Source organism: Acinonyx jubatus, chromosome D1 (genome assembly GCF_027475565.1).
Source record: "Acinonyx jubatus isolate Ajub_Pintada_27869175 chromosome D1, VMU_Ajub_asm_v1.0, whole genome shotgun sequence".
Lineage (NCBI taxonomy): Eukaryota > Metazoa > Chordata > Mammalia > Carnivora > Felidae > Acinonyx > Acinonyx jubatus.
Genome location: NC_069390.1, coordinates 65,943,990 through 65,968,440, shown reverse-complemented (window position 1 = coordinate 65,968,440; position 24,451 = coordinate 65,943,990). Strand labels below are relative to the sequence as shown.

Genomic DNA, 24,451 nt, shown 5'->3' with positions numbered 1-24,451 from the left:
GTATTGCAAAGATTTGTGGTATTTTTGCGATCTCTTGCAACATCAGATTCAAAAAGATATGGATTTAAATCCAGACTTTCCTTAATTTCTCAAAATCTCACTTTCCTCTATGTAAAATGAGGATATAACTGTTAAACAATATTTACTCATAACTTATAACAAAATTTATAAGTAAAACTGAGAAAAAGCAGAGGACATATATATACAGCTGTGTTTGGGACATAGTATATAATAATTAAAAATACTTACTATTAAACCCCAAATGTTTACATGTGTATTTAACAAGTTGTGTTTTACCTTCCATGCTTATTTTCTCTCTGTTCCTTGAGGTGATGAATATGTTTGGAAATAAGCCTTCCTTCCACCCCATGCCCCCACCACTCAGTCTGTCGTTCTGGCTCTATGTGTTAACTATAACTGAAATCCCAAGGCTTGTTGCATGTACATGTTGGCTCCCTTGAAGCTGTATGGAAGTAACGTGTGCTGGTGACCCATAAGTGAGGAAAGGGCATTGATAACATGAAAAGAGGGATTTACATATGGGCACTTGACATTCAGTGAACAGATGGAATGGAGGGTGTTGTGCTGAATCTTGTCGTGTAGAGAACAAGACTTGTCTTTTCATAAGCAGTTCATATAAGAGTTCTGTTGGTATGCTTCCCTGTGATGTGAGTGTAATATAGCCTGAGCTTGCTTCTGAATGCAAGAGAGGAGGAAGAAACAGAGATAGAGGAACAGAAGGAGAAGCAGAAGGAGGAGAAGGAGTAGATAGAAATACAGATGATGAAAGAGAAAGGAGAAGAAGGAAGGAGGGAAGGAGGAGAAAGAGAAGACTACACCAACTAAGACATAGCTTACTCTGTATTTATGACAAACCAATCTTTCACCTTTCTTTCCATGTACTCTGCTTTTTAGTGTAGGCCTATGTAGCCGATAGGAACACAGAGCTGGGCTATTTTGAATGTTCATAAATGTATGTGGCCTCATCTCACTATTAAATAGAAGTGCTAACTATTCTCTAATTTTAGCACATATCTTTTAAATGTCAAAAGACAGATTTTACTCCAACCCCCTTTCCTAGTCCTCAAGCTTTGAGTCACGAGGATAACTTCACTCCATGAAGAAATTGGCAGAAAAGAATAGAATAAAATGCAGAGGAAATTTTTGACAAATTAACTTTAAAATATATTTCTAATCCAGTATCTGGCCAAGTAGGCACCCAAAATGTATTTTCTGAATTAAGTTGATAAGGAGGAGAGGAAAGGGGAAAGAAAGATGTCCTCAGAGAAAGAAGTAACAGAAATTAAGGAACTTACATATAATGGAAAGCAAATCCAGTGATGCCATGTAGTACCTACCTTGGCATAGACACTAAAAAACATGGATGACAAAGGCACAGTAATCCCATATTTCAAGAATCTCACAATTCAGGGAAAAGAGATAGAGGTAAGAATAAATGATTATCATTAACTGAGATCAGGTCTAAGTCAAAAGTATGCACTGAGTAATATAGGTGAGCATAGGTGAGGCACCTCACCTTGGGAAGGGCATCAGGGGAGCCTTTTTGTAGGAAATAACACTTGAACAGGATTTTGAAAAAGTAGGAGTAAATCAGAAAAAGAAGTAGGCACAAGACAACATAATCAGTGTCAGGGAGGAAGCTGCCAAGTGACTGGGTTGGAAGGTTATCAGTAACTGGGTATATGTGGAGGCTGGAAAGTTAGGTAGCGCCTAGTTGTAGAAGACCTTTGTCCATCTTTATTCTACAAATGTAGATTGAAGGACTCCTAGTGAAGTTTTCAGTAATTTTTATTTAAAGGTCTATCCTTCCATACATCCATATATTCACTCATTTAACCAGCACCCCACCTCATCCATAATTGAGTTGTGAACACAAAAGTCAGCATGGATGCTTAGTTAGGATTAGGCACTGCCACCAACTGAAGGGAAACCAAAATAGCAGTAGCTTAACTGGGATAAAAGTTTAATTCTCCCTCACTGAAAAGCCTAAATATTCAGGCCATAGCTAGCCTGCTGCACAGTGTTAGCGACCCATCTTGTTCTCTCTTGCTGATCTATCCTAGATAGCCTCAATTTTAATGAAAATGGCAGGACAAAAAGGAATTGAGAATGGGTGCATAAACACTGTATCTTAAGGAGTGTTTCTGAAACTGCCACAAGATACTTCAGTATATGCTCCATCAGTCACAAGTTGTCCCATGGCCACATGTAGCTGCAAGGGAGGCTGTGAAATATAGCTTTCCTCTATAACAGTAATGAGTAATGACCCTTATACTGAAGCAGTTATGAAAGAAAAGTAGGGAGTCATAAAAGAGTCATCACTTTTATAGGAGCAGCTTTTAAAAAAAAAACATTACACAACCCTTAGGACTTGTTTTAAATCCTAATTAACGCTTAAGACCTCTTTTCTCAGGAAACCTCATTCGACACCATATTAGACTACTGACCAGTGTTCCATTAATGCTTATTTTCTTCCTATGATTGTCTGAGCTCTCTTACAGAAAAAAATTATCTCTTTATATTCAGCTAAAATTTTTTTAAAAGTTTATTCACTTTGAGAGTGAGAGAGCAAGAAAGCTGGAGAAGGGTGGGGTTGGGGGGGGAAGAGAGAGAGAGAGAGAGAGCGAGCGAGAGCCAAACAGGCCTTACAATGCCAACACAGAGCCGGGTATGGGGCTCGAACTCACAAACCGTAAGATCATGACCTGAGCCAAAATCAAGAGTTGGACACTTAACTTAGTGAACCACCCTGGTGCCCTTCAACTAAAATTTTAAGGTCTTGTTAATATTGTAGAAGAGGAAAATAGCTATTGTGAGATGACTCTGGCCAAGGTCAGGCCAATTAACAAGTTTTATACGAGTTAGTAATTGGATGGCTTTTGATGGCTGCATGACACTGAAGCTCAGGGCTTCAAACCTTCAGCAGTCATGCAGTATTCCAACTTTCACGTTTAGTAGCTACCCTTTCTTCTAACCATATCAAGCATGACACCTGCAGTAAGTGCATGATAAAATAAAGGTGTGTTGAACTGAGTTTATTTGCACACTTTAACAGTGAGGTCAAACACATAAAGACATATATTTTATTCAACCATATATTTATTCTAATTCCTTGATTAATTCATCCAATTAACATTTATTGAGCTATTTTTAAGGGCTTGCATGATGCTCATTGCAGGGAGAATAATAAAAAATTATCAAGTTATAGACTCTACTTTTGAAAAGCTCATAAAATAGCAAAAAAGACAGTTGTATACACAAATAATTTTGATCCTCTGGTAAGTGCTACCCGACACTGAGGAAGTGCAATGGAGGTGTGTTATTTCAGCCTGATTGTTGAGATAAGACATCACAGAGGAAGCAGTACTTGAATTCAGCCTTGAAAGATGAGTAGGGATCCACCAAAGAGTCATCAAATACATGAGTAGTTCGTTTAGTGTCAAATAGTACCTAATATCTGTTCCAAAGCCTGTGTAAGCAATACAGCCTCTCCTCCCCACGAAGGCTCATTCTATGCCATGCTCAACAACTGACTAGTTATCTAGTTGTATACATTGCAGCTTGTTTACTCACTGCGTAGGGTAGTTTGAGTTTTCATGTATAGTGAAGAAATTCTGTGTCACCCTCAAGGTAGCATAATCATAACGATCCATAAGCCAATTATTCACTGCCCTCCCTCATGCTTTTTTTCCCATTCTTCCTTCCTCTTCTGTTCAATAACATGTGTCTGAGGTACCATTTATACCCCGCAGCTAGACATTCACCTTGTCTCATTTTCTGAGGTGAAATCAGTTTTTCAGCCGTAGTAAGCATGCCCCTGGAAATGTGTCACTGCTGTTCTGCCCTCACTAGCAAGCATTTTCTGTTTTTCATCGCAAAGTAGTGATGTGTTTCAGGCTTTGAGCAACATCCGAGTTTCCACCAGCTGTGTTTTGCATTGTCCTCATTTTGTATAATTAAGAAAAACAGGAAGCCAATCACTTAAGTAAAGCTGACCCTCTTCATTCTGCAGACCCGGGAAAGGACTACATCAGGGTTTTTTATAGTACAGTTTTTACAAAATGTATCCTGCAATCCACTTGAAAGTGGAACAAGGTTAGAGGAGCTGTGGCAGCATGGCGGCCTTCCTCTTGACTACAAACAGCTGTGCTTTTCTGAAACCACACAGTCTGGTTTAACACTCTTATATAATTTGATTTGTCACATTGTGACAGAGGATTTCCCCTGCCATTTTTTATACAACCTCAAATCTTGGGGGACAAGGGGACTTTTTGACCTAACCCTTATATCCTCTGTGTGTCCAGCTTTTTTTTTTTACATTTTTGACACTATATAGGTATTTGCAAGTGAGTTTCTTTTATTTTTTAATTTTAATTTTTTATGTATATTTTTTTTGAGAGAGAGCGAGAGTGAGAGAGAGCGAGCAAACAAGCAGGGAGGAGCAGAAAGAGAGGGAGAAAGATTTTCCAAGCAGGCTCTGTGCTTTCAGCACAGAGCCCAATTTGGGGCTCAGATTCACCAACTGTGAGGTCGTAACCAGAGCTGAAACCAAGAGTCGGACATTCAACCAACTGAGACACCCAGGTACCCTACACCTGAACCTTAGACTGCTATTCAGTCTCACTGAAGATTAAAACCAATAGTATGTATCTGAGAAAGAGCTTCTTATTCTACTTATTCTTCTTATTCTACTTCCTTATACAGAAGGGAAAAGCAATTACTTTATCATGTTAAATTTCATCTAGAAACAGTGTTGTGTTACGGGTCAGTAGCACTAAATTAGATTAAATATTTACTGAGATCATATTTGTGGACTACTGTAATCCGTAAGGAGGTTGTAAAGATATTTAAAACATAACCACTGCCTTCAAAGAATTCATGGGAGAAGTGGACAGGGGTAGGTACAATCAAATATAATTTATAGTAGGATGTTATATGATCTGGGTCCTATTCTCATAATCACCTGTTTTGTGATTAAACCCATCTTCTACCTATACGAATTTGATCTAGAGCATCAAATCCTATCAAGTGATCCTTCCCAGCTAGCATCTGAATGTGAGTAATTACTGCTCGTTCTTTCAACAGATATGTACTAATCACATACTGTGTTCCAGGCATTGTGCTGTTTTCCTCAGGTTTGGAAATCTTCCCTCAGTGGCATCCATAGTGCTCTGTGTGACCACAGAGCTATCATTTACTAGACACTATTATTTTCTAGTCACTTTATTCATCTAATAAGCTCTAGGAGGTAGGGATTTTCATCCCCATGTACAAATGGAAACTGATTCAGTGAAATTAAATAATCTCTACAGAGTTATACATTAAGTAACTGGTAGATTTACACCAAAACCCCTACAACTGTGCTGACTCTCCATTGTACTACTTTTGAAGCCCATGCTTTCAGCTAATGGAGACATTTTATGAGTATTTTGAGTGCGTGGAGTACTAATGGAAAGGGAACTATTTTACATGGCAGAAGGTTCAATTGGAAACAGTTTAACACCTATATATATATATATATATAGAGAGAGAGCATTTTAGTTTTGTTTTTGAGTTCAAGATCAGAAGGAAATTCTTTATACATATACATAGGCATTGGGAATAAATCAGCTAGGGTTAATACGAAGAACTTCAAACAAGTTTAACATAGAAATGGTGACACAAGAGAAGTTGGAGAATCTATCTCTAGAAGTTTTTAAAATTAGATTGTTTTTTTTTATGTTTTATAAAAAGGCATATGGACTGAATTGTCTCTCAAGGCTATTTCAATTTACAAACTGATCACATTACACTATGATATTATCACTAAACAGACTTGAAACTGCAAACACCTAGAGAAGGACTTCCTGGTTTAATAACTACAGTCCAGGTAGCTGCCACCAGGTGGCAGTAGCCAGGCACTCATATCTGCTATTTGAGAAAAATCACCGAATCAGAGACTCCTGGATAATATTTGGTCCAAACCACCTGACAATTAAGGAAATTTGAGACTCATAACCATGATTAAGCATAGTTATATGAGAATTGCCTTTTTATTAAAGAAAAATCTACATAAATATTAATTAAGCCACATTATATGTGGAATAAAACAAAATGGAGGTGCTATTTATGGTAATATTTAAAGCAAGAGATATTTTAAGCTTATTCAAGTTCTCCTTCTTACTATTCCCTCCCGATCAGCCCTCCTCCAGTCTCATCAAATTAAGGAACAGTACAGTATACTCTTGGGTAGGACTCTTTTTAGGGGGTGGATGTCTTCCTTCAGGGACATTTGTAGTGTCCCCAAGGAATCTGCAAAGCCAGTCCCCTAAGTTTGACTCTGATCCAAATCACTGAAGTTCAGTGCTAACAGTGACTTAGCCAGCCTCTTGTGTAGTGTTCTCACATTTGTTCTTCTATGGCAGGCATGGAGAGCAACTCATTCCTGTAAACACAGCTAAGCTTCTCTGAAATCCCTTAAAATACCGCATTACAGTCACCTCTTATTATCACAGCATCAGTTAGGTACCTTACAATTGTTCTAACCTAGGTAAAATAGCTGTGCTTTATTGTAGTTGAATTTACTATAATTGGACTCCTTTCTCTTCCCTTAAAGCAAACACAACAGGATGTAAGTGAGTGAGATGTGATGTTATATCCTCTTACATCTGCTCTCCTTTTTGAAGTAAATCATTTACAATCACTGTGTCAACAATATTAGAATACCTGCAATGCTTCTCATAAATGAACACGACACACCTGTGTATCTCCACGGTACAAGAGAATACTGCTGTTCCGGCCTAGTTCCCTAAAATTTTTGGGTTAGGAATCTGTCTACCAGATAATGAAAACTACCTGCACTGAGATCATATGTCTGCTTAGAGGCAAAGCCAGGAACAAGGTGTAAGTCACTGTAGTCATTCTGGTGTTCATTTAGCTGTTTTACTTAAACTTTCTGGAACTAAGAGCCAGCTTTGCAGGAGTGACAAGAATGAAACTAATTTTAGGCTTGCCTTTTAACGGCTTCAACCTGAAACAGAGATAGCATCTGAACCCCATCTGTCAGCTATGCTACCTTGCCCTGTGCTATCTAACACATTTTGACTCTTTCATTGAGCTTGCAATGCCACTGCTCATGGCAGAAATACCAGGTTCTGGAGAAAAGCACGATTTATTCCAACTCAGGGGATTATTGTCAAAAGGTCATCCAGTTCTTTATTTTTACTAATTATGTTAGAGGAAGGATTTAAAAAAATGTCAGGCTTTAAAAATATGTATCAACATATATTTTAAATAGAATTAAAAAGTCACAATAGTATTATGCATAGCGTTCCTTGCATGTATGGACGTGTGGTGGGTGTGGATTCATTCATCCATTTACATCATCCATATTCATCATTATGTTTTGTGAAGGCCTACTGTCAGATGTGGCTGAAATCACCACAGGTGTCAGTAGATCCTTCCTTTACTCATTCAACATGGATTTAGTTGGATACTATTATATTTTATTCACCTTGTTAGGTATGAGTAAATGTGGCCTAATAGTGAATGGATTTTTATAGAAATATTACTCAAGATAAACTTAATTAAATGGAGTTGGACTGCGATTTAAAAAAAAAAGGTGTATTTTTTTTCTTCTAAGAAATAAATGTTAAGGGCTTTTTTTTGAATCATTATAATATGCACAAGGTACATCAACTCTTCTAGTTGCTTGGAGGAATATCAAAAAATAGAAGACAAGATTACTGTTAAAATTCATTTAATTGTAAGCCATAATACATACATCTCTTAGATTCTTATTTATAAATGATGCAAGCAATTCCGGAATACCATGATATGATTTTCAAGCTAACTATTTTAAGCATCAAGTGATAAAACGTAGAAGGAGAGAACCCTTTCAGATGAGGCAAATCTGGAAGGCTTCATGTAGGCATTGGGAATTTGAGTTAAGTTGAACTCACCCTCTAAAACAAATGAGTATTCCAAATGCAAAGAAGGAAGTAGGTAGAGGGGCTCTTGGGTGGCTCAGTTGGTTAAATGTCCAACTTCAGCTCAGGTTGTGATCTCACTGTTCATTCACGTATTCCAGCCCTAGGTCAAGCTCTGCGCTGACAGCTCAGAGCCTGGAAGTTTGCTTTGGATTCTGTGTGTCCCTCTCTCTCTGTTCCTCCCCCATTTCATGCTCTCTCTCTCTCTCTCTCTCTCAAAAATAAATAAAATGTTAAAAAAAAAAAGTAGATAGCAACACTTTTTTTTCTCTCTCCTTCCTTTTCCTTCTGTTCTTGAGCCTGGCATTAGATAGAGACATAGGCAGTTATAGGAAGTGTTGGCATTAGCTTAGGACTTAGGAGATCTAGATGGTAGTCTTCGTCCAGCCTGTGAAAGTCATGAGGCCTGAGCATATCCTCCTGCAAGCAGGAGGTTGAACCAAAGGATGGCTTAGAGTGGGCTTAGATCCCACTGCAGGATCACTCATTATATTAGATATTGCTTGATATTATAAAAGCATACCTTCTTCAATGGACATTTTGTCCCATTAGGATTAGCAGAAGTCAAGATTGAGAAACAAGTGTAAAACTAAATTATCTAAGTGGATTCTACGTGATGGAAACCTAGTTGCTATTTTGTTTGGCATTTATAGTATTCATCAACACTTAGGAAGCAAAAAAATAGTGTCCATTTTAAATCTTTGAATTAATATGTATTGTGTACCAGGTGCATGGTCTATCCTAGATATTAATGAATGATTTGCCTTTCAAATACTTTCTCAGCAATTCAAATGAAATGCTATCCATATTTTCTAATACATGTTTCATTCTTGCTGTAGACTGTAGCACAAATTATATTTCACTCAACAGTTATTCAATACATATTTAATGAATGGCTATAAATACCAAGCACTGAGCTTACAAGATGCAAGGGATATACAAATAAATAAAATGCTTAAAACTTAGTGTCCTTCCTCATGAAGACTACAGTCCAGTGGTGGAGTCACATATATAAATAAATCAATTATATTTCACCATATTAGAGTTTAAACCAAGAACATTGGAAAGCACAGAAGGAACATGGACTTCCTGGATGCAAGGCTTCACAGACAAAGTAACATTTAAACTGAGTCTTAAAAGGTGGTGACAAAATGGCAGCCCTCAAGGTACAACCAGCAGAGTGATGAGTGCATCATGGAGTGCATAAGGAAAGTCTCATCTGCGACAGCCTATTTGATGCTTACTCACATAGTAATTGCAGAAATAAGAAATAATGCAAAGTACTTACCACAGTGCCTAGGACAGAATAGGTGATCAGCTAAGGGTGGCTATCATTTGTATTATCATCCAGACCTATTGCACTATACGTATTGCCACTCGCTGGTATAGACTCCAGATCTCCATTGTACTTTTTCTTCATAGCTTATATTATGTTTATAATTAAGAAGTCATTTATGCATTTAATATCTGCTTTCCTACAGACTGTAAGTGAACTCCATGAGAGAAGGAAATAAAATTATATTGTTGATTGTTGTATTCTTAGTATCTAGCACAGTGCCCAAACCATGAGAAATAGCCAGTAAACATTTGTTGAAAGAATATGTAATGATAGGAAGACACCAGTAAGGAATGGTCTATCATTAGGAAAATGTAATGGCAAGTCATATGAAAAAGGCTGAGAACTCTACCTCCAGAATATTAATTTATTGAATTTCCTTCATAGCAAAGGAAGGCACCCAGACCTCTTAGACCAGCAAGTACTCCATCAGGAACTCAAGGTCCAGCACACCCCTCATTTTTTTTCTCTCAACCCTGCATTAGTGTAATCCCTAAATTAGCTTCAAAGGGAGTAGTCGATGGATGGCCAGAGAAAGTAACTTTGTGATTTTTCTGTTGCTTTTGATACAAAAATGTAGATTTCATTCAGTTGAGTCTACCTCCCCACAGCCCTTAACATTTTCTAAGCAACCCCTCTCCTCCAACCAACATACCATGTCTCATGGAAAGTTTATTAGAGGAGCCCATTCAGATCCCTTGGGACTTCATTACTTTCCAAAGCCATGATGAAGCATTATTCTGAATAAAATTAAGTTCTACTTCTTCCAATTAACAGCAGATGATGAAAGTGCCTGCCAGTTCTGTTGCCTTTCAGCTGGGTGTTTTTCTCTTGCTTGGTCATTTGTAAAATGTGAGCCCTCCTAATGGGGGATCTAGTTATTCACTTGAATTAATGAGTTTTAGCTGAATTAATAGTGCCTAGCACACTGTGGGTATTCAATAACAGTCAACAGCAATTTATATGCTGACTTAACGTGCTCCAGTTGAGAATGTTGGCTAAAATCAATATAATGTGGCTTTCCTACTAGATTTGACTTAAAAAACATCAAGTTCCCAAATTTGGGGCTGAGAATATATACATATATATATATATATATATATATAGTTCTTCTCTGAAAATAACTGAAAGAATTCTGGAATATCTTTTGAGATGAACTTCTTAAATATTTCCAACGAGTACACAAGATCCTCAAGCCTACCAGTATCAATATTTTGAGACTTAGATTCTTTGTCCTAGAATGATATCTGGCAGACAGTAGACCTTTATCAAAATAATAACTGAAAATAAATAGAAGGAACATGTCACAAACAATATGTTAGGGCATAGCCCATTACTATGCACCCAGTGGACACTCAATAACAAGTGATATAATGAATTTTGAATTAAAATAGAAAAAAAAATGTCTCAACCAAGAAAATAAAATGCAAGGAAGTACTGATCAGGAAAGAGTTCTATTCACAGGACTAAAGAGGTGAAGTTAGCAAGTTCACATTACAGTGAAGCATATGATGTCTAATGCCTTATAGCATATGTTTGCATGTTGAAGCTTTTAATTAGAAGGAATTATAATTCCACTGAGATCCTTATAGTTCTGGACTGAGAGCCTTAAAAAATCAATATTATGTGCTTGTTAAATTATAACCTTTGTGAAAAATCAATAATATGTTTGCTGAGAAAAATATTTGACACGTCAGCTGAATTATGGAAACTTCTCATGCCAGTGGCTAAACCCAATGATTTATTTAATCATATTTATTAAGTGGACTACTTTATTGTATCAGTATATTATACTGCTTTACATATGCACACATTGCCCGGAGCTACGCCCTCTCCCCAACTCCCCTTGGCTTACCTCCTCATGGACAGAAACAAGTCTTCTACCTCTTATTTACAAGCAACTCAGTGTTTATTTTTAAATGATTTTAATTATAGTAACAACAACTGTAACAATAGATAAAAATTCTAACAATGTAAGCTCTGTGTCAAGTACTGTATATACTGATGGGAACTATGCGTTGGTTAAATTATTCACCTTTATTCCATATTCATTCATTCATTCAGGAAGCTAGTTAACATTCATTGATACCTACCAGCTGGCCAGCCATAGTGTAAATCTCTAGGTCAGTGTCAAAGAAAAATCTATCATGACTCCTTGTTGGTAAGTAACATTGGAGGAGAGAGGGAGAGACAAAAAGGTTAGAATGTCATAATACAACATGACGGCTCTGACAATGCTATATAAAAATGTTTTAGGGCCTTAGAGGAGTCATGGATAACAGCTGGAGAAAACCCGACATCTTCAGTAGGGTGGTATTGCAACTGGGACTCAAATTTGCGTTTCAATTGAATAGGTAGAAAAGAAATGGGAGAACATTCAAAGTCAGCAGCCCTCACCATATCATGGAAATCTGAACAGCCTAATACACAGATGTGGGAGAAATTTGGTGTGGCTGAATAAGACCTTGAGAGCTGGAATGTGCAGAGAATGAGAGAGAGAGAGAGAGAGAGAGAGAGAGAGAGAGAGAGAGTGTGTGTGTGTGTGTGTGGAGTGCAAATGAAATAAGACGAAATGAAACTAGAAATGCAGATTCAAGATAGTTTCTAGGAGGTCTTGTATGTCAGGCAAAAGAGTCTTAAATGTCCTCTGTGATTAAAGGGAGCCAAATAAGAATGCTCCTGGAGCAGTGACAGGTTCTGAGTTTTATTTAAAATAAATAAAAAAGAACAGGGACTTTTGATTACTCCTTTACAGAAGGGAGAAGTGGGTAAATATTAATATATTACAATATGTAAGAAGCATGAATATTATATCCATAAAGAATCTACTAGGGTATAAATCCTTGCTTTATAAACTTTCTAAGAACAATCACACTCAGACCTAGGCGTTGAGCTTTAAATTTGAGGATGCTTAGCTTGCCACCTTGTGGCTGAAGGTAGATTCTGCACATGAAGGATGTTTTATCTGAGAAACAGACAAACCCAAATCAGTTAGTAAAACAAAGTATTTGTTCAACTCTATTCCATGTATTTGAGATAAAAAAGAAGTGGATAAAAATGACACTTAGAATGAATATTAATTATTGCAAAAATAATAATCAGAAAATGAACCTTGACTCCTTTCTCTGTCATCTCTTTAAAAATTTTTTTTGAAATGTTTATTATATTTGAAAGAAAGAGAGCAAGCACGAGTCAGGGAGGGGCAGAGAGAGAGGGAGACAGAATCTGAAGCAGGCTTCAGGCTCTGAGCTGTCAGCACACAGCCCAGCCTGATGTGGGGCTTGAACCCATGAACTGTGAGATCATGACCTGACCCAAAGTTGGATGCTTAACCCACTGAGCCAGTCAGGCACCCCTCTTTCATCTCTTGTATAATGTATATGTAAGCCATGTTGATTCAATTTCCAAATATATATCTACCTATATACAATTATTTTCCTTGATAATGCCAAGTTTTGCCAAGAACATGGAATAATCATAGCTCTTTTCTATTACTGGTCGGATATAAATTAGTATATTTCTGATGATAGATACAACCATTTTGGAACAATTTGGTTATCTGGCAAAATTGAAGATGTTTATATGATCCAGAAATTCCACTCCTAGGCACATGCGTAATGAGATTTATACATATGTGAGCCAAGAAACATATATAAGAATTCTGTAGCATTATTGTTATAGTTTTGTTATTCCAGAAAGGAAAACAATAAAAATATAATGAATGTTCTTTGGTAAGAAAATGGTACGTTGTGGTGTACCATACAATGTAGTACTCTACAAAATTAAAAAGAAATGAACTCTACCTGCACACGTCACCATGAATGAATTTCACAAAATTGCAGAAAGAGAGCCACAATATGAAACAGCTTATGTAGAGTTCCAAAACCACACACTTTTTAGGGATACTATGTCAGTCAATTCAATGTCCTGCCAGAGAAATAGAACCAATATACGTGGTATATATATTTTAAGAAATCGTCTTATGTGATTGTGGGGACTGGCAAGTCTTAAGTCCAGAGGGAAGACCAGCAGGCTGGACACTCTCAGGCAGGGGCTGAAGCAGCAGTCCACAAATGAGGTGTCATCTGAGAAACCTGCAGATGATAACCATTGTTAGAAAATTCCTTCAGAGAAACAAATAATGGATACTGTAGCTTACTGAAGTTGACACATAAAACTCTCCCAGATACATGTCTAGATAGTTAGTGAGACCATTGAAAAAAGCAAGGAATCATGAACAGGAAATTCAACAGTTTCCTCCGTAGAGAGGGAGATAGAAATGAGTAGTGATGGGCACCTGGGGTTTCTACTATATTGATAATATTCAACTTCTTAAGCTGGGTGATAATTATAGGGAGTCTGTTATATTATTCTTTGTAGCTTGTTTAGCTGATATAAATTTTTGTGTATGCATGAATGGCTTCACAGCGAATTTTAAATGTAATTTTTGTCAAAATACAAAATAATTATCTTCTAAGAATGTAGAGGTCCTCTCAGTATAAGTTAGGGAGTTTGGACTCTTCTGTCCTCATGTATTTTAAACATTGAGGGCTAGTGCTAAGATCCAAAACAGAAAAAATTAGGAAGAAAAATTTCTAACCTGATTTTTGGTCAATGCTCATGTTTATTAAAAGCGATCAGAAGGCCATTTTTGAGGGGAGAGTGACACAGAGTTACTAATCCTCAAGGCGAATTACGTACAATTGCATAAAGTCCACCTGCTACCTGGACCTCTTCCTCTTTCCTTCCAGGCAAAAGATGAGCCCAGGTGAGAGGGGATTTCATCACCAACTATTTTAAAGTTCATTTTTTGTTGTTGTTTCTTATCTTTTCTGAGGAAGGATGTTGGAAGTTTGAAGGAATAATATACACGAACATTTGGAATGTTTTTGTGCTTAAGCAAGTAAGAACTTGGAGTCTGTGGGCCTTGGATGTTTCCTCACAGTAGAGCGTGAGGAGGCAGAGCTCACTGCAGACTCTGTGACATGCCTGTTCCAGGTACCAGAATGAGTCCCCTGAGAGCATCCCAAATGGCCTTTCTCCTTTGTCCTCTCACTGCTCTCATCCATTCTTCATAGGATGCCAGTGTAAGTTTTATGGTAATAATAATTTTTTAAAAAAACATGTAATATAAAATTTTCCATCTTTACCATTTATTTACTTATTTATTTTACTTTTTAAGTTTATTTTGAGAGACAGAGAAAGCACAAATCGGAGAGGGGCAGAGAGAGAGAGGGAAAAAGAGAGAGGCCCAAGCAGGTTCTGCACAGTCAGCACGGAGCCCAGTGAGGGGCTTGAACCCACAAACTGTGAGATCATGACCTGAGCCGAGGTTGGATGCTAAACAACCTGAGCCACCCAGGCACCCCTTAACCAGGTTTTAAATGTACAGTTCAGTGGTGTTAAATATATTCACATTGTTGTGTTGCAGCTCTCCATAACTTTTTCATCTTGCAAATTAGAAACTTTCTTTGTAATGAAGTCCCTGTGAATCAGCATTCTGCTTTCTGTTTTTATGAAATTGGCCATTCTAGATACTTCATGTAAGTGAAATCATACAGAATTTGCCTTGTTGTGACTGACTTATTTCACTTAGCATAATGTCCTCAGAGTTCATCCGTGTTTGCCTGTGTCAGAATTTCCTTCCTTTTAAGGCTGAGTGCTATTCTATTGCATGTACATTTCACATTGTGTTCATACATTCATCTGTCCATGGGCATTTGGGTTGCTCCCACCTCTTGTCTATTGTGCATAATGCTGCTGTGAATTTGGAGATGCAAATCTTTCTGCCAGACCCTGCTTTCAATTCTTTTGGCTATCTGCCCAGAAGTGAGATTGCTGGACCATATGGTAGTTATGTGTTTAATTTTTTGAGGAAACTACCATTTTTCCACAGTGGTTACACCATTTTAAAATCCCACCAACAGTGTAAGAGTAGGCTTTTTAAATATAAATCAGATCATGTCTCTTTCCTCTTGAAATCCTCTATCAGAACTCTAATTTTCTCAGGTTGGGAGCCTAAATAGTTTCTGAGGGCTATATGGTCCTGTGTGGTCTGCCCTACTTTACCTTTTCTGCTTCATATTTCACTACACTTGCCTTTCTTCAGAAAGCTCTGTCAGTCCTACAGCCCACTAAGTTCTTGCCCAGTTCAGACGCTTTCATGGTTGTTCTTCCTTTTCATTTGGAATGTAGCCCACCCAACTCTTTATGTGGGAATTCTGTCATTCTTCAGGATTCAGCTCATACATCATCATTTTACAAAGTGTCCACTGACCTCCTCTACCGAATAAGGTTTCTCCTTTGTGCTCTCTTGGAATACTTTCTCATTTCCTTAACAATCTGGAATTGTTTTGTTTATTTGTTAATTTTGTTTTGTCAGTCACTTCTACTAGAAGGAAAGCTCCATAAGAGAAGGAATATTGTCTGTCTTGTTTATTATTGAATCCAAGAAGCTAGTGCCCCTAATAAACCTACAGATTATTCTTTGCTCAAGACTGAACAAGTCTTATCCAAATTAAGGAAGGGGTAGCTATTTTAGGCTAAAGAATGGCATGCTTAAGAAGCTTCCCTGGATTTTTAATTTTTCACATCTTGATGAAACCTTTACAAGAAAGAAGAAGAAAACACACACAAAAATGGAAATGTAGCTAAGAATGGAATGGGCCAAGACACATACAAAGTGAGGCCAGAAGTTGCCCATAGCTTTAAGAGCTAAGTTGTTTTGTTTTGTTTTGTTTTGTTTTACCATGAATAGAGAATGTACACCAGCTGACCTCTGTTAACCTTGCCAAGTCTACCAGTTTATGAAAGTCCAAACTATACAGAAGTCTCATCTTTCAGACCCTGTTGTCATGGATGATAAATTTATCAGTTATATTTCAGATTTTGAATTGAACATCTCAGGCAACTTATTCTGCAAAATTCCTTGAAATGTTAGTTGCATGTTGCAAATTTTAAGGGGAGGTGACAAGCTTAGTTACACTGTAGCACATAAATGGTGATCTCCTTTTGGTAATATTTCTGTGGCTCAGAATAAACTTAATTTCTGTCTAAGACAACTGTTTAAGGCTCTTCTCTGTATGAAGTCCTCTGGAGGAAACAATGTAAGAACCTGCCTTCAAGCATTTTAATATCTTCAGATGTTCTGCTCTGTTATCACTCCTCTCTGACTTTGAACCTGCTGTTCCTTTGCCAATACCCTTGCTGTTTCTTTGCCTAATGCTTTCTCATTTTGTAAGATAAATCACAGGTGTCCTATTCTCCAGGAAACTATCCCCTTATACCCCCAAAGCCAGATTAAATGTACCTCCATGGGAACCTATGTATACTATACTTTAATGTGGCATTTCATCAACTCTAAGATGCACTTTTTAATATTTAGCATCTCTAAAATCAAATGTGTCTCATCAATGACATCCTAGATTGATTAAATTTGTTATTCTCAGTTACTGAAAAGGGAGTTCATGGAAGCTGGGACTGTGGTTCATCTTTCTAAATATTTTCAGTGTCTATTACAGTGCCTCAGTAACTCACTATAAGTGCTTAACAAAAGGACAGAGGGATAGAAAAGCTACAAACTCACTGATGGATGGCTTCATTATGAGAGAAGTGTAAAATGAAGATAAATAGAGGTTATATCTGTTTGGGAAAGATCAGGGGAGACCAGAAAAGTGGACATTTGAACAGAATCTCAAACAAAGAGAACGATATTTCCCACCCAATAATTCAAGGAGCATCATCATAAGGCAGAAGCAAGAGCACAAACAGGAAAGTGAGAAAGATGAGTGAGACTTCAGAAAAAAAAAGTTGTTTGGCTAATTTTAGTGGAATGCAAATGGGTAAAGAAGTACAGTCAGAGGAATGTAGAGAGAGATTATGAGTGGCGTGAATACTATGACAAAATGTCCATGTTTTGTTCCAGAGCACAGAAAAGGACTTCAAAGCATGAGTGATATGAAGTTGTGCCCAGGGGTGATTGGTTGAATGACTTGACTTGTGGAGAGAATGCAGATAAGAAAAGTAGTTACCACCTTTCCACGCTACCCAGGAAGGGGTCCATATGGTGTTGTTTTGCGTTCACATCATAACTTAAAGGAAAAGTTCCACAATGCCTGGACCCTTTTGATGTCCTGCAAATGAAAGAGGAGGATGTCCTCAAATTCCTTGTATCAGGAACTGATTTAGATGGCACCAACCTTGACTTCCGAGTGGAGCAGTACAGCTACAAAAGGAAAAGTGATAGTATCTACATCATAAATCTGGAAGAGAACCTGGAGAAGCTGCTGATGTGGCAGCTGCAGCCATTGTCGCCATTCAGAACCTAGCTGATGTCATTGTCATATCATTGAGGAATATTGGCCAGCGAGCTATGCTGAAGTTTGCTGCTGCTACCAGAGCCACTCTTTCTTTTTTTAATTTTTTTTAACGTTTATTTATTTTTGAGACAGAGAGAGACAGAGCACGAACGGGGGAGGGTCAGAGAGAGGGAGACACAGAATCTGAAACAGGCTCCAGGCTCTGAGCTGTCAGCACAGAGCCCGACGCGGGGCTCGAACTCACGGACCGCGAGATAATGACCTGAGCCGAAGTCGGCCGCTTAACCGACTGAGCCACCCAGGCGCCCCCAGAGCCACTTTTATTGCTAGCCACTTCTCTCCTGGAACCTTCCCTAACTGGATCCAGGAAGCCTTCTGGTTGCTGAGACTTCTGGTGGTTACTGACCCCAGGACTGACCACCAGCCTCTCACAGAGGCATCTTGTGTTAACCTGCTTACCATCGCTCTGTGTAACACAGACTCTCTTCTGTGCTGTGTAGACATTTCTATCCCTTGCAACAACAAGGGGGCTCACTCAGTGGGTCTGATGTGGTGGAGTCTGGCCCAGGAAGTTCTCCACATGTGTGGCACCGTTTTCCATGGGAGGTCATGCTTGATCTCTGCTTCTATGGAGACCCTGAAGAGATTGAAAAGGAAGAGCAGGCTGCTGCTGAAAAGGCTGTGACTGAGGAGGAATTTGAGGGTAAATGGACTACTTTAGTTCGCTGCTATTTAACCTGAAGTTGCAGACTGGTCTGAAGGCTTGCAGCTGCCCTCTGTGCCTATTCAGCATTTCCCTACTGAAGACTGGAATGCTCAGTCTGCCAGTGAAGACTGGTCTGAGGCCCTCATTGCTCAGGCCACTGAATCAGTAGGAGCAACCACTGAGTGGTCTAAAGCTGCTCTTCTGCAGAGGCAAACAAAAGGGAAATGAGGTTGACAGAAAGTAAAGTTTCTAAAAGTTGAAAAATAAAAACAAAACTAGTTACTAGGTGGCTATCGCTTATTTAACAAATGTTTATTCAGCACCTACGTAGGTATTACAGCAGTCAATAAGATTTAGTCTTATTTATTGAATCTATAAAGGTGAACCGTCAAACAAACAGGCAAAAATTATAAAATAAAAAGTACTCTGTGTGTGCACAGGTTGCTATCAGTCCTGACCCTAGTCGGGTTGGACACAGGTGTCAGGGGAAGTGGATCAATCAAAGAGGCTTCTGGGAGAAGGTATCATCTTAACTGAGCCCTGAAGGAAGAGATGGCAAAGATATCTGGAAAGTAGCAAGTACAAAGTCCCAGTGGTTATATATTACTCTTACTCTGAATTACAAATAATTCAAATGGAATGCTAATTTGGTGGGGTGGGGGGAAATGGAGAGGAGGGAAAGGAAGGTTGCTGTGTTGAGGTGGGGAGAGTCAAGAATGTAGTTGGAAAGGGAAATAAGAGGAAAGTGTAACATTCTGGGGAGAGGAAACAAGGGCCTGATGGGGAAAGGGCAATGGAGATGGAAAGAACAAGAGTCCTTGCTGAAGCAGAATCCATTTAACTTACATTAGACTCATTCATTTGGCAAAATGTAGTAAATCCCTGAGACTTGCCATAGGGGTACTGAGATGACTACAATTATTGGATCACTGCCTTCATCAAAGAACTTGCAGTCTAATGTGAAGTCATTTTGGCTTTGACTCTGATGTTAGGTGTCATGTTCTGTTAATTGGATTAGGTTGATCTTACTCTGGAAGTCATGAGAAGAGAAAGATGCTGGAGGATCATCTTCTGTGTGTGTTGTGTGTGGATGACCAGGCAAATGGCAATAGCATTATTAGGCTATTTCCTTTTATACTTCCAGTTGTATTCTATGGCCCACAAAGGATAAAGGGAAACTTGCAGACCCTGACTTATATTTTATTTTTTAAGAGAAATAGATCATGATTGGGAGAGAGGAGCAGAGGGAGAGAGAGAATCTGAGGCAGGCTCCACGCTTAGTGCAGAGTCCAAGGCAGGGCTTGATTCCACAACCCTGGGAGCATGACCTGAGCCAAAATCAAGGGTTGAATACTCAACTGACTGAGCCACCCAGGCACCCTGCAGAACATGACTTTTAAGCCAAAGAGCCAGAGTATCTACCATTCTCAGTATAAATACCTGATTCAGAGAATAAGAAATGCATAATATCTGAGAGACACTATCGTGAAGGATTAAGGTAAGGGTTATGAGGATAGTGAGGTATGAATCCTAGCTTCTTCACTAGTTGTATCACCAGTTTATTTAATTTTTCTCTAATTTCTTATGTATAAAATGAGGTAAATAAAACAGTAACTAATTCATAAGTTTGCTGTAAGGATTAAATAAATGAATACTTATGAAGCATAGATACTTATGTATGCTACATCATAGGCATCCATTCATCTGAAAGATGACACTATGAGTTCCCAGCAGGGTACCAGGACAAGAAAATGAGAAAACTTTCTAGCTTTTCTTGATTTGGGGCTTACATCTTAAGGTTTAGTAAGCACGCAATAGCATTCTATAATTGTGTGTGTTCAATTGCATATTCAAATACCTAAATTAAGTATAAAAATGGCTTCCCAGGAGAAAATTATATTATCTGGAGATTAAACAACTATAATCAAGCATGTATTATGAAGTGACTTTATCTGAGGAAATAATGATATTTTTATGACAGTATCTGGTTGCCAAATAATCCTCTTTGATTCGAACTTACTGATAATGAGATCAGAGCCATAACTTCTGTCTCGATCCTTCACCTGTTCCATGTTCCAGAGTCACTGAGGCTGGCTCATCATGAGGGGCTCTGGGACAAAGGCAGCTAGATAAGAACAGCTAGATGATTCCAAGCCCATTTGTACCACCCCAGAGATAATTTGGAGTGGTTGCCCACTTGGGCCACCTGACATCCTCCCATGGAGACAACAGCTGTTTGCTGCTGGGTAAATGAAGCATATTGAGAGGAAAAAAAAAAGAGAGAGAATTCAGACAAAGAGCTATATTTTAGTGTCATTAGCACTTGCGTCTGTGACTGTTTCTCCCTTCCTGCTGGACAGTGATGGTAATCAGAGGCAGAAGAGACCAGCAACCTTGGCTCAGGAGGAAGCATGGATAAAGAGGGTAAGATGGCCTCACATATGGAAGAGAAACTGAATATTAGAGCAGTAGAGGCAAGACCTTTGCAACTCAGTGTGCATCCTTTGGAGAGTTTGCACTGATCTATATATGATGCTATGATGCTTATATGTAGCATGTAGGAAGCTGGCTGCCTGCAATAGGGGTAAGGCTGAGTTGAATCTATGTATGCATGCGTGTGTGTGTGGTGGCTCTTCTGACAACACTTCGAAAGATGAGTGTTTAACACTGACCCAAGAATAGGAAGAGACTCAGATTTCTTAAGCATCAATCAGTAGTCGGGCCTGCTGCCAAGGCCTTTACGCATATTTTCTCATCAATTTCTCATAGCAACACTGTTATAAGTATTATTAGCCCAGTTTCGCAAATGAGGAATCTGAGTTTCAGAGAGCTTCTGTACTTGCCTGAAGTCGTGTTGTTGATTAGTGGTGGGAGCAGAATTTAAACTCAGGACAGTAAGGTGCAGGGAATTTGCCTCACTTGACTAGGCATCCTGATGAAATAAACATTTCATCTTTTCCTGGCACCAGGCACACTGAGAACACGCTTCTAGCCTTCAGCTGTAATGACACTCAGAGAAGTTGGAGCAGTTGCCCAGCTGGCAGATTGAATCAGACAGTGACTGCCCATAAGTTCTTACTGTCCTCTCTTGAATCCAGTGGCAATTATCCCTGCAGATTTACTCAGACTGTATTTGAATTTGTGCTTCAAATGGACAAACTAATTGTCGAGATTGTTCCTAAATCATTGCTGTGATTTCTTGGTAACAAAGCAATTTGACTTCCAACTCTCTTCTTCTGTAGCAAATTCCTCCCTAGCTCCCCCTCCTTCACCTGACAGCTGGCAATCACCCTGCATCCTTCAACCGGCTCTCAAAGTTAACTCAGCTAAACTAGGAGAAACCTTTTCTAGGGCAGGGGAAGCTTCCCTCAACACAAAGCTTACAGCCCACTGAACTTTCTTCATTAAAACAAAGCAAATACTTGCTCATGTCTTAACGTGTTCTATTTTGTTAATTATTTTTATTCTCAAAATAATTCATAATTCAAAACAGGAAATTCATAATCACCCAGAGGCACCACTGTCAATACAGTGTGTATTCTTCTAGACTTCTTACCTGCCTTGCACACACATTAACATATTTTATTGTGCTTATCAAGGTTAGTACACATGTCTGTGTGTCCAGCTGCTGTCTGGGGGCTAAGAGAGCCTTCAGTAAGATAACTTGGGATGGCCTTACTTACGTGCTGCTCTACTCAGTACTGGCCAAGTAGGGGAAAGAAGGGAACTCATTTAGTTCCCTTGTTACACGTCACAGTTTGCCCTCCTCTCAATCCTTACTTGAGAAAGCCATCAGCTAACTAACACTCCTTCCCAGGTGCCTCACACCCCAAATTTTAATGATTCTCCCCAAAATAACGCTACTTCATAACCTGTACTACACATGGACCAGTTTTTCACTTCATTATTGAAAATCTTATATGGTACTTTTCAGTAACCAGATATCCTATAGAATCCCAACAGGTTTCTTGAGCACATGCTACTTCTAGGATGTGCTAGGTGTGTAGATTACCCAAGAGTCCAAGGAACTTAGATCCCCACCAGCTATAGTTCAGTTCAGAAACATTTATTGGTGGAATGTTTGCTGCTGGTGGTACAATAATGGACCAAGAAGTCTTCATGTTGGGGCACCTGGGTGGCTCAGTTGGTTAAGTGTCCGACTTTGGCTCAGATCATGATCTCATGGTTCATGAGTTTGAGCCCCAGCACTCTGTGCTGACAGCTTGGAACCTGGAACCTGCTTCAGATTTTGTGTCTCCCTTTTTCTCTGCTCCTCCCCCACTCATGCTCTGTCTCTCTCAAAAAACAAATATTAAAAAAAATTTAAAAAGAAGTCTTTATGTTCTCATGAGAAAAAAGGTACATACATGTTTAAAAAAAACAAGAAGAAGAAGAAAAAAAAGAGATTCTCAGTGTGTCAGTCATGAGAGCACAGATAAAGGACACTTGGCTAAACATGGATGTCCAGGGAAAGCATCTGGGAAGAAATCATGTATGAGTTAAGTTTGAAGGCTGCGCAATAACCAGGTGAAACACATTTGGGGATATAATCCTTAAAAATTTTTATAAGTTAAAAAAAAAACCTGTTACCGTAAAATAGTCATAGGTGATATTAGGTGACCACTTACTAGGTCACAGCCTCTCTACTAAGTACATTTAATGCATTGCCTCACTTGGCCTTCTCAAAAATTCTGTGAGGTAAGTAATAGTCTCATTTCATAGATGTGAATATCAAGTCTCACAGAGTTTGATAAGTTGCCCAAGGTCATGTAGTGCATGATGGAACTGGGTATTGATCCAGGCAGTCTCTCCAGAACCTGCACACCTAGCTACTATTCTACAGTTGATGTTTTGGAAAGTTATTCTAATATGATGGCCTATGGAAGGGAAAGATGACAGACATATTTAGCTATAAATGATCATTCACATTTGTTTCCATTTTGCTGACAGCACTGATAGTCTTAGGGACCACTTTTTTTTTGATGACCTAGACCTGCAAAGAGCAAAGGACTTGACAGTTCCAGAAAGGAGAGCATTAATATTGGGCAAGTAGCTACCATGTGCCAGGAATACAGTGTCTTATTCAATGTTCATATTTTTCTGTATAGTATACTATAATTCCTAGTTTATAGCTTCAGTCAATCCAGCAATTTGACAAATGTCCCCCATCTAGCAAGTGGCATAAGTGAGATTTGAACTTATGTTTCTAATGCCAGAATTCATGCACATTTCACCATATTGGGCTGCCTTTTGGAGTCAGATGGCTAGCTTGATTTGAAACCTGCTTCACCATGTATTTTGCTTTGGAGACTTTCTGATCCTGTTTTCTCATTTGGTAATCAGAGTGATAATACCGTTGTTTCCCAATTTTTTAAATTTTTTTAATGTTTATTTTATTTTTGAGAGAGGGAGAGAGAGAGCGCGCGAGTTGGAGAGAGGCAAGGAAAGAGAGAGGGGGAGACACAGAATCTGAAGCAGGCTCCAGGCTCCAAGCTGTCAGCACAGAGCCTGAGGCAGGGCTCGAACCCAGAGGAATTATGAGCTGAGCCGAAGTGAGGCGCTCAACCAACTGAGCCACGCAGGCGCCCCTTATTTTCCAATCCTTGAAAATTATTTGGGATAATGTTTCTGAATGTACTTTTGTAAATTACAAGTAGCAATCTCAATGTGTGACATCTTATACAAATTCACTTTACAATTCCACAAATCCATTATTTTCCCAGATCATAGATCTCTGGCCCCATTCTGACTTTCTCAGAGAGCTTAAGCGCTGTCCAATCATACAGTTACCTCTCTTGGGTGAGCCTGGCCTTCTCTAGGTCTCCAGCTTAACTCAGAATTTTAGGAAAGATGGCTTGCATTTCCTATCAAGCTGTATCTCCAGCATCTTCAGTTAACAGATGGAGGGCAGCACTGAGCTAGAATAAGTTCCCTCATGATTATTTAAACCATCAGTTCTTTAAAAAGGATCTTAAGATCCGTTAAATATTCATGAAAGGAACTTCTTGGCAGTTCCTCCATTGTAGGTAATTACAGAGGGTTTAAAATATCTGACGTTGCTTGGGAGAACACAAAGCTCTGTCAGCTGCAAGCAGACAGCTGA

General features: G+C 38.7%; 1 protein-coding gene and 1 pseudogene across 7 annotated transcripts in view; both read left to right on the top strand.

The window, feature by feature from the left end:
• LOC128311706 (40S ribosomal protein SA-like) overlaps positions 1-19,046 on the top strand; it is a 120,355-nt pseudogene extending 101,309 nt beyond the window's left edge.
• Positions 1-24,451, top strand: part of DLG2 (discs large MAGUK scaffold protein 2) — a 2,057,646-nt gene that overhangs the window by 1,030,701 nt on the left and 1,002,494 nt on the right. The gene's annotated exons all lie outside the window — the stretch shown is intronic.